The sequence below is a fragment of the Gavialis gangeticus genome, unplaced genomic scaffold, assembly GCF_001723915.1.
Source record: "Gavialis gangeticus isolate Ggan-Ray unplaced genomic scaffold, GavGan_comp1, whole genome shotgun sequence".
Lineage (NCBI taxonomy): Eukaryota > Metazoa > Chordata > Crocodylia > Gavialidae > Gavialis > Gavialis gangeticus.
Window position 1 is genome coordinate 115,571,469 of NW_017729032.1, and position 9,419 is coordinate 115,580,887.

Genomic DNA, 9,419 nt, shown 5'->3' on the forward strand with positions numbered 1-9,419 from the left:
AGCTTCCTCCCCAGGCTGTCCCCTACCCGCAGCTTGGTGGAGGGCTGGGCAGCAGGCTGGAACAGGGATGCAGAAGCTGGGGTGTGGAGCTGGGCTGCAGTGCAGCACAGTGGACTCCTTCCTAAGGGGTGTAGCAGTGCTGAGCAAAGGAACCCCCCCCCTGGGGGGGGGGCAGCAGCAGCTGCCCAAGGCAGGAAGAGGTGCAGCCAACTTATTCCAAAAGCTCTGAAACCAAGTCAGCAGCTAATAATAGCCAGAGGCACGAAAGGGCCTGGCCATCTTCTCCCCAGAAGCTCCTGAGACCAAGCTTGCAGGAACCAGCCACAGCAGCAGCAGCCTGGGACAGGAAGGGGTGTGGCCAACTTCCTCCAACAGGCTCCTCCCCTAGAAGATCCTGAGAACAAATAGCCCTGAGCTACCTTCCAGAGAAGCTTTTTATACTGCTGGGGCCAGCACAGGTAGTGGCCCCAGGCTCTAGATCCCCCTAGGTGCAGATCCAGGAGAAGCTGGGCAGGGTTATTTTGCCAAAAGTGGCACAATTTGCCCCATACCAAAGTGCATGTCCGGGTACATGTGCTGAGGCAAAAAGCCCCAGCTCTAATTTACACTGTTTCTATTTGAGCTGCTGCAAGTGCACATGCCTACATGTGTGGATATGTCCTGTGTATCTAATTTGTCTTTCAGTGTCTATTGGCAGTGAATGGGTGAGTCTACACATGCCCCTGCCCAAGCAGTTATTACTGAACCTTCATTTAGTACTTGCTTTAATTCTTACTGTGCAGTTGTTACTGTGCAGTCTCAGCAACACACAGGTCATTTCCAAACCTATTGCACAGTAGCAATGAGCTACTGTGCAGTTGTGTCAGCATCATGGTTCATGCCTGCCAATACTACATTGCCATAGTGATTAACTACATCAGCGTAACTCATCATTGTAGCAACATAGGGTCTCATGTAGATGTTTCCAATGGCTTGTACATTGCTCAGTGTTTGCCCATAAATAAAATTGATTTTCTACAGGAAGTACTTTGTTGCCAGATTTATCAAAAGGTGCTCAATATCAATGACCATTAGTGTTGGCTCTGGATTTAGGACCCAGATGCTTTGTTCTAGGACTGACTACGACCTTTCCATTTGAAGGCAAATTTATTGATACGCAGTGATAACAGAAAAGAAGCAATACAAAAAAGCAAGCAATTCTATAAATCTATAAAATCCTAGGGCTGTCATCAGAGTCAAAGTACATCTGGCCAGGAAGCAGTCTCCATTCTGAGGCTCTCTTAGTTATCACATGTCAGCATGTCAGTGGCTTGGAGGTGGGATGCTAAGGCCCACACCTCCCACCCAATGGGGTCAATGAGATAGTCTGGTGGTGTGCTCTATGTCCATGGCGGCCTTGGGGACCTTCCTTCTCAGGGAAGAGAAGGACCCAGGCATGACAGGGAGGAGGGATGAGGAGAAGGAGGGATGGGGAAGGACTTGGGAGGAGCACGGGGAGGAGGGACCCTTTGTTACTCTCAAGTCTCTGCTTTTGCATTCTCCTTCCCTCCTGATGACCAGGGATCCTGTTTTTCTCTGATTTAAAAATATATCCAATTTTTGGTTTAAAAAAAGTAACCCCAAATCCACATTTTTCCATGATTAAAACCAAAAACCACACATATATATATATATGTGTATGTGTGTATATATATATATATATATGGTATTTCATTTAAATTATGGACATATGTGGATTTGGGTATACTATTTTTTACTGAAAATTGGGGATTTTTTTTTTCAGACAAAACCAGGATCCCTATTGCTTACTTTTGATGACTCTTGATCCATGGCTCTAGCTGGTTGGTCTCTCTGTGTTCATTATACTGCCCGTGTAGCTCATCACGTGCACAAATACTAATTTGGGCTTTCCAGGCCTTCTCCTAATTTGGTCTGTTCTCCCAAAGCTGGGACTCAGCCCCCCCACACACTCTGGGGCCTGGTTAGCTGATGCCACCATTATCTCATGGTATGAAACAGTATGGTACATGCCCCCCTCTTTCCCAGGCTGTGTATATATCCATTGGCCTTGTTGTGTTAGACAGCCTGTCTACTTCAAAGGCTGTGTGAAACTCTGTATGCAAGACCCAGGCTTTTAAAAATCAGTTAACCCCTGCTGCTCATCCTGAACCATTCTAATTCATATATTTTGCTGATAAATATATATCTATATTTCTATCTATCTATCTACACACACATACATACATACACATTAGAATGGTTCAGGATGGGCAGCAGGGGTTAATTGATTTTTAAAAGCCTGGGTCTCACATACGGAGTTTCACACAGCCTATATCTATAGATATATAAGTATTAGGGATGCACAAAATGGGTCATATTCAATTTGGCTTTGGTCCAAATTGGAGACAGTGATTTGATTTGTTGATTTGGATCACTGTCCCAATTCAATTTGGCCAAATCCAAATCTGAATATTCAATGCTATAGACACAGCTTTTAAATGTTTTTTCTACATACTTCAAGGTACCAGACATGGCTTACAAACTTTGCGATGGTGGGGCAGATGGAGCATCCCACAGGAGCATGGGGCCCCCCCGGGTGCTCGGCAGCAGACCATCCCCACCCCCCGCCGCACTCCTGTGGGATGCTCCATCTGTCCCAGCATCTCAGCATTCACAATCTGCCTGGTACCTTGAGGTATGTAGAAAAAACATTTAAAGCTGTGTTCATGTCCAAATCACAGATTCTCTCTGAATCGATTCAGAGGGTTCCAGTTTGATTTGGAGAGATTAAAGGGTCTCCTGATTTTATTTGGATTTGGATATTTGGCTGCCAAATTGGGCCAAATCTCCCCCCGCCCCCAAATTGAATCAGCAACCAAAGCTTTGCAGAGACCTAATAGAGATATAGAGATAGAGATAGAGATAGAGATAGAGATGTGTGTGTGTATGTCTAGATAGATAAATGTCTATATACCTACCTAGATCTAGATCTAGAGAGATAGATAGATGTCTATCTAGCTCGATATAGATATAGAGAGAAAGATAGATGTCTATATATATCTAGAATGGTTCAGGATGGGCAGCAGGCTTTAACTGATTTTTTAATTTTAGATATATATTTTAGACATATTTAGACATATTTTAGAAATATATATAGATCTGTGAGCCAAAAAACCTATAAGCCAATTCCCAAAAAGTAAACCTTTAAATACCACTCCTAAGCTAACAATTAGTTGTTTAGACAGTTTAATAAAATTTAGATTTTCAATATTCTCTCTGAATCATATTAGCAACACTAAGTATGCTTCATTTGGATGTAACATTAAAACTAAATGCCTACAAGTGAACAATGACATTAGGCAGATGTTCTATTAACATTTAAACAATAACACAGATGTGTTAACAATCTATCATGCCTATTTTATTGAGACAGATTAATATACAAAAGCGGTTTGTCAAACTTTAATTTTTATACAAATGAAAATGACCATGAAATGTTTTTCATCCATATTATTGTTAAAGGCCACATAGACTGTGATGCATACTAAGAGTTGATGTTGATACACACTGAACAAAAATCTCTGGATTGCACTGCATGCAATAGAATGAGATATATTTCATGCCATACCCAAGGCAGGAAGAAAACTATTGCTACTAACAACCTGACATGTCACCCCTTGGACAAAGCATGAGGTCAGGATAAGAGGGCCACCAGATTTGTTTTTCAGGAAAAAAAAGCTTATGATGAAATCCTGTACACTTCTTCCTACAGATGCACATGTAAATAATTTTTTGAACAATAAAAGTGAACCAAGACAAAATATGTGTGGAAACTTATCTATGTAACTTTGGGTGTTCATGTATCAGAGCAGGGTTTTTTGACAAATGTGTCAGGGGGCACTTGTTAATCAGTATTGTTTGATATCTCCCCCCGTAATGTTCATGTGTTATGAATTGTGTTTCCCAGATCACTTTATAGACCATCAGAGGAGTGCAGATAACACATCTGAAGGACATACATAAATACAAGAAAAGTGTTTGAAAACTACTAACGGTAGAATTTTGTTTCCCTTGGTGCATTCAAATGGCAGCTTTCTAGCCTTGTGAATGGTGTGTTTGACATAATGTGCAGGCCTATGACTTCTGCACCGGAACACATAAATATTCATGAATAGATTGAGAAAATGCAGTAGGTTACACATTGGCTAAATATGCACATGCATGGAATGTAAGTCCCTGAAATATAAATGGCCAGAAACTAGTGGCATGTTAGACTCCAGAGAGAGTGAATTGTTGAATTGTTGTTAAAGCCAAGTAGCTTCAAAAGGAGTACTGGTGAGGAGATGTGTTAATGCCTATCTTATAGTGTGGTGGTTAGACCACCATGCCTCACAAATCAGAATGATGCTGGTAAAACTTCCTCTACATGATGAGGCCTAGAACCTAGATAAGTATCTTCCTGGAGTAGTGGCATAACCATTCAGCTACTGAAGGTACAAGATGGGAGGTTTCCTCTATACATATTTTTTCTGGATTTATTCTCAGTATGAATGTATATAGCAAAAGCCCAAATATTTTGTAGCCTACTCTGTCTGCTCACTGACTGACTCTTCATCAGGGATCCTGGTTTTCTCTGATAAAAAAATCCCCAATATTCAGATTGAAAGACGTGTATGTATAATATATGTTGGTGGCATTTCATTTTAATCACGAAAAAATGTGGATTTTGGATTACTTTTTAATACAAAAATTGGGGATTGTTTTTATCAGAGAAAATCAGAATCCCTGCTCTTCATACACCTTACAAATCCACAATAAAAAGGTCAAAAATAGCCAGGTATGTAGCTAAACACCTGATATTTTGGTGCACAAGGGGAAATAGAATTCTGCCCTAAGGCTATCAAACAAGGATCATTGGGACATTCTCCTAAAGGGTGAATGGGGGAAGAACAACTGAGTTAAAAGGAAGACCTCATGCCAGGATCCTGAAAGGATAGTCACTGAGTAATATTGCAACTTGGCCCTCACACCCAGAGAGGGTTACAATTTTCAGCAAATTCACCTTCCCTAAGAAAGAAGAAAAACAATCACTTTCTTTATAACAAGTTAAAATTAAGCCGAGTCCCAATAACTTCTTGGTTTCCTACCTATTAAATAAAATTATATTATTTTGTGGAAGCTGTTGAACAGTGTTATAGGACATCATACTACCTGAATGGGCATAATGCTTGTGATTCAGGCATATTTGATGCCAATAATGTTTGGCATATGGAAGCCAACATGGTATTTCTCAACCTTTCCAGGTGGCAACACATCATAAAAAAAGACAAAACAAAACAAACCAAAAAGTTTTAGCACTATTATATTTAACTCTGAAATTAAAAGCAGAAAAAATACTTCAATAATATTGTGGATTTCTAATTGTTGGTGCATTACCAAACTGAAGTACTACTGTGTACATATTGAGAGACTGACTATTTGACATCCAAGGAATAACCCCTTATATCAGCAGAGACAGATAAGCTGCTGGCTCTGGCATGTGATGATGGAGGGCCTCCAGCAACCACATCCAAGAGAAGGCACAAAGTAATCATGGTGGATGACTCCCTCTTGAGGGGGACAGAGGGAGCAGTCTGTTGCCCTGACTCCTTACCCCATGAAGTTTGCTGCCTCCCAGGGGCTCATGACCAGAATGTGACTGAGAGGATCCCCAAACTCATCTGGCCCTCTGACCACCACTCCATGCTACTCATCCATGTGGGCATAAACGACATGGCTTGGAACAAACCTGGCAGGGTCATGAGTGACTACAGGGCTCTGGGGCTGGGCTCAAGGGTCTGGGGGCGCAGGAAGTTTTTTCAAATCTCCCAGTCATTGGTCATGGGCCTTGGAGGGAAAGGTACATCAGAGATTTTAACATAAGACTCCAGCAATGGTGCCATCGTGAGGGATTCAGCTTCTTCGACCATGGTCCACACTTCAGGGAGAGAGACAGCAGCTTGTTGGGAAGAGATGGCCTACACTTCACCCTGAAAGGAAATAACCTCTTCTTGGCCAGAATGGCTGACTTACTTGACAGGGGGGTGTGCAGTCAATTAACAGTCTGGCACAGGTCATGTCAACCACAATATTAAAAGGTTAGGTAGCTCAAGGGAACCTACTCCAACAAGAGCCCAAGGAAAGATCACATCCCAGTGCACAGGGAAGCCCAAGGCTTCTCATGGCATGCTCAGCTGCCTGTACACAAATGCCAGGAGCTTGAGAAACAAGCACGAGGAACTGACCCTTCTCCTGAGCAACAAAGATTATGATCTCATAGGGTTAATGGAGACCTGGTGGAACTTCACCTACAACTGGTCCATAGGTATACAAGGCTATACCTTGTACAGGAGAGACTGGGTCGGGAAGAGAGGTGTGGGTGTAGCTCTCTATGTGAAGGAGCAGTACACTTCACTTCCAACTGAGTTTAGCAACCAAAGAGGGTGTCTTGATACCCTCTGGGTTAGCATGGGGAAAAGCATGAGGGAGAGCCTTGCGGACGGGATATAATTGTAGGAGTCTATTACAGACCTCCCAATCAAGTGGAAGAGCTGAATCCTGAATTCAGTAGGCACCTGGCTGAGGCTGCACACTCCCAATGCATGGTCAGCATGGGGGACTTCAACCTCTCTGACATCTTGTGGAAGGAACACATGGCCAAATCTGACCAGTCACATAGCTTTCTCACTTGTATTAATAAGTTCTACCTAACACAAGAAGTCTATGGACTGGCTAGGGGAGAGACACTGCTGCATCTGGTTCTGACCAAAGGGGATGATCTGGTGAGCAATCTGAGGATTGAGGGGGATCTTGATGACAGTGAAGTGATCAGCTTCTCTGTTTGACATAGGGTGGGCAAATCTCTCAGTAAAACAGAAATCCTCAACTTTGGGAAGGTTGACTTTCAGAAACTCAGGAGACTGGTCCACCAGGCACTAAGAGACCATGGCCCCTTTGGATGAGGAGTCCATGAGGAATGGTTGTTCCTTAAGAATGCAATCCTCAAAGCACAAGGAAAGGCCATTCTGTCCTGGATGAAATGCAGTCAGCTGATTGGGAGGAACTTTTGGACCTCCTGAAACTAAAAAGAGAAACTTACACCAGATGGAAACTGGGAATCATCACCCAGGAGGACTACACAGCACTACCCCACACCTGTAGAGAGTGGACCAGAAAAGCCAAGGCAGAAACCAAACTGAGGCTATCCGTGGGGATCAAGAACAACAAAAAGTCCTTCTTCAGATGTGTAGGAAGTTGGAGAAAGAACAACAACAAAATTGGACCCCTGCTAGATCAAATGGGCAGATGACATCTGACAATCAGGAAAAGGCCAATCTCCTAAATGCTTACTTTGCATCAGTCCTTCACCTGCCCAAGGAGGTCACCATGTTGGACAGGATGCAAAGCTTCCAGGGGGTGGGAGATGGGCCAACAATTGATGTAGATCAAGTGAGTGAACACCTTAAGAGGCTCAACATCCATAAGTCTGCAGGCCCGGATGGAATGCACCTGAGTCCTGAAGAAGCTGGCAGACATCATAGTGCACCCTCTAGTGAGAGGTACCAGAAGACTGGAAAAGAGCCAACATGGTCCCAATCTTCAAGAAAGGAAGGAAAGAAGATCCAGGGAGTTACAGGACAATCAATCTGACATTCATCCCTGGAAAGATCCTGGAGAAAATCACCAAGGGTTCCATAAGCAACAGGTTAATGGAAGACAACTTTCTGAGTGCCAGACAACATGGTTTTCTTATTGGAAGGTCTTGCCTGACCAACCTCATCTCCAATGACCAAGTGATGCATTGAAAGGACAAGGGAGACAAGGTTGATGTCATATACCTGGATTTCAATAAAGCCTTTGACTGGTCTCCCATGATGTCCTCATGGTTAAGCTGTAGAACTGTGGCCTCAACCATCTCATGGTCCTATAGCTGGGGACCTGGCTCGGGGGTCAGATCCAAAGATGGGATCAAATCAACATGGCATGAGGTGACCAGTGGTGTCCCTCAGGACTCAGTACTCAGGCCAGTACTCTTCAACATCTTCATTAATGATCTGGATTCAGACATCAGATGTGGACTGGCAAAGTCCAAGGATGACACTAAACTATGAAGCAAGGTGATCACACTGGAGGACAGGCTGATGATACAGACTGACTTGGACAGGCTCACAATGTGGGCAAACCAAAACCTGATGCCATTCAATGTAGAGAAGTGCAGAGTGCTCCACCTTTGGAGGAAAAATCAGCATCATACTTTAAAGCTTGGCAGTGCTACTCACAGTAGCACCATGACCAAAAGGGAGTTGGGGGTCTTGACTGACCACAAGATGAACATGAGTCACCAATGTGATGCTGTAGCTGGCAAAGTAAACCAAACTCTGACATGTATCCACCAATTCACCTCTCGCTAAATCAGGGATGTCATCCTCCTGCTTTATTTGGCCTTAGTGAGGCTGCAGCTGGAGTACTGCATCCAGTTTTGGGCCCCCCACTTCTGGAGGCATGTAGATAAGCTTGAGAGAGTCCAAAGCAGAGCCACCTGCATGACCAAAGGCCAAGGGAGCAGGCCTTATGAGGAGAGGCTGAGGGACATGGGACTCTTCAGCCTGGAGAAGAGAAGGCTCACGAGACTTGGTAGCAGCCTATAAGTTTGCACCAGGATCTGGGAGAACAGTTGTTGACCAGGGCCCTTCAAGGGATAACAAAGTCTAATGGCCACAAATGTATGGAAAGCTGATTTAGACTGGACATAAAGACAAACTTCTTTACAGTCCCAGTGTCCAGAGTCTGAAACAGATTCCCCCCACAGGTGGTGCAAGCACCTACTTTGGACTCATTCAAAAGGTGTTTGGATGCTTATCTTGCTGGAATCGTTTGACCCCAAAAGAATTCCTACCTGTAGCAGGGGGGCTGGACTCAATAATCTCGCCAGGTCCCTTCCAGCCCCTAATGTCTATGAAATCTATGAAATTTATGAATACAGGGAATGGGAACCTGATTTGTTAGTATTATTTAGTTTCTATGTAACAAAGTCTCAAAGTGGCTTAATAGTAAAAGACTTAAATAGACCTAGCAGCAGCTGCCTAGTTTGTCTTCTTAAGTTTATGCATTTCATCTTATAGCCCTTCCAGAAAATTTACTGGTCTGTCTTCACGATTCAGAGAGAGGGAGCTGGGAAACAACTGTTAATAATGACTTTCTATACATTTTTGCCCAGTGGTTGAAAAGGCAGTCCCTTAAGTATGTAGGCTTCAGACTGTTAAGGACTTTAGAGGCTAAAACCAACTTCTGGAAATGTGCCTATGAAGCTATTCAGAGCTAGTTCAGACTCTGGATGAGAGGAGTTATATGCTCCTGGTTATCCACCCCATAAGAACTTG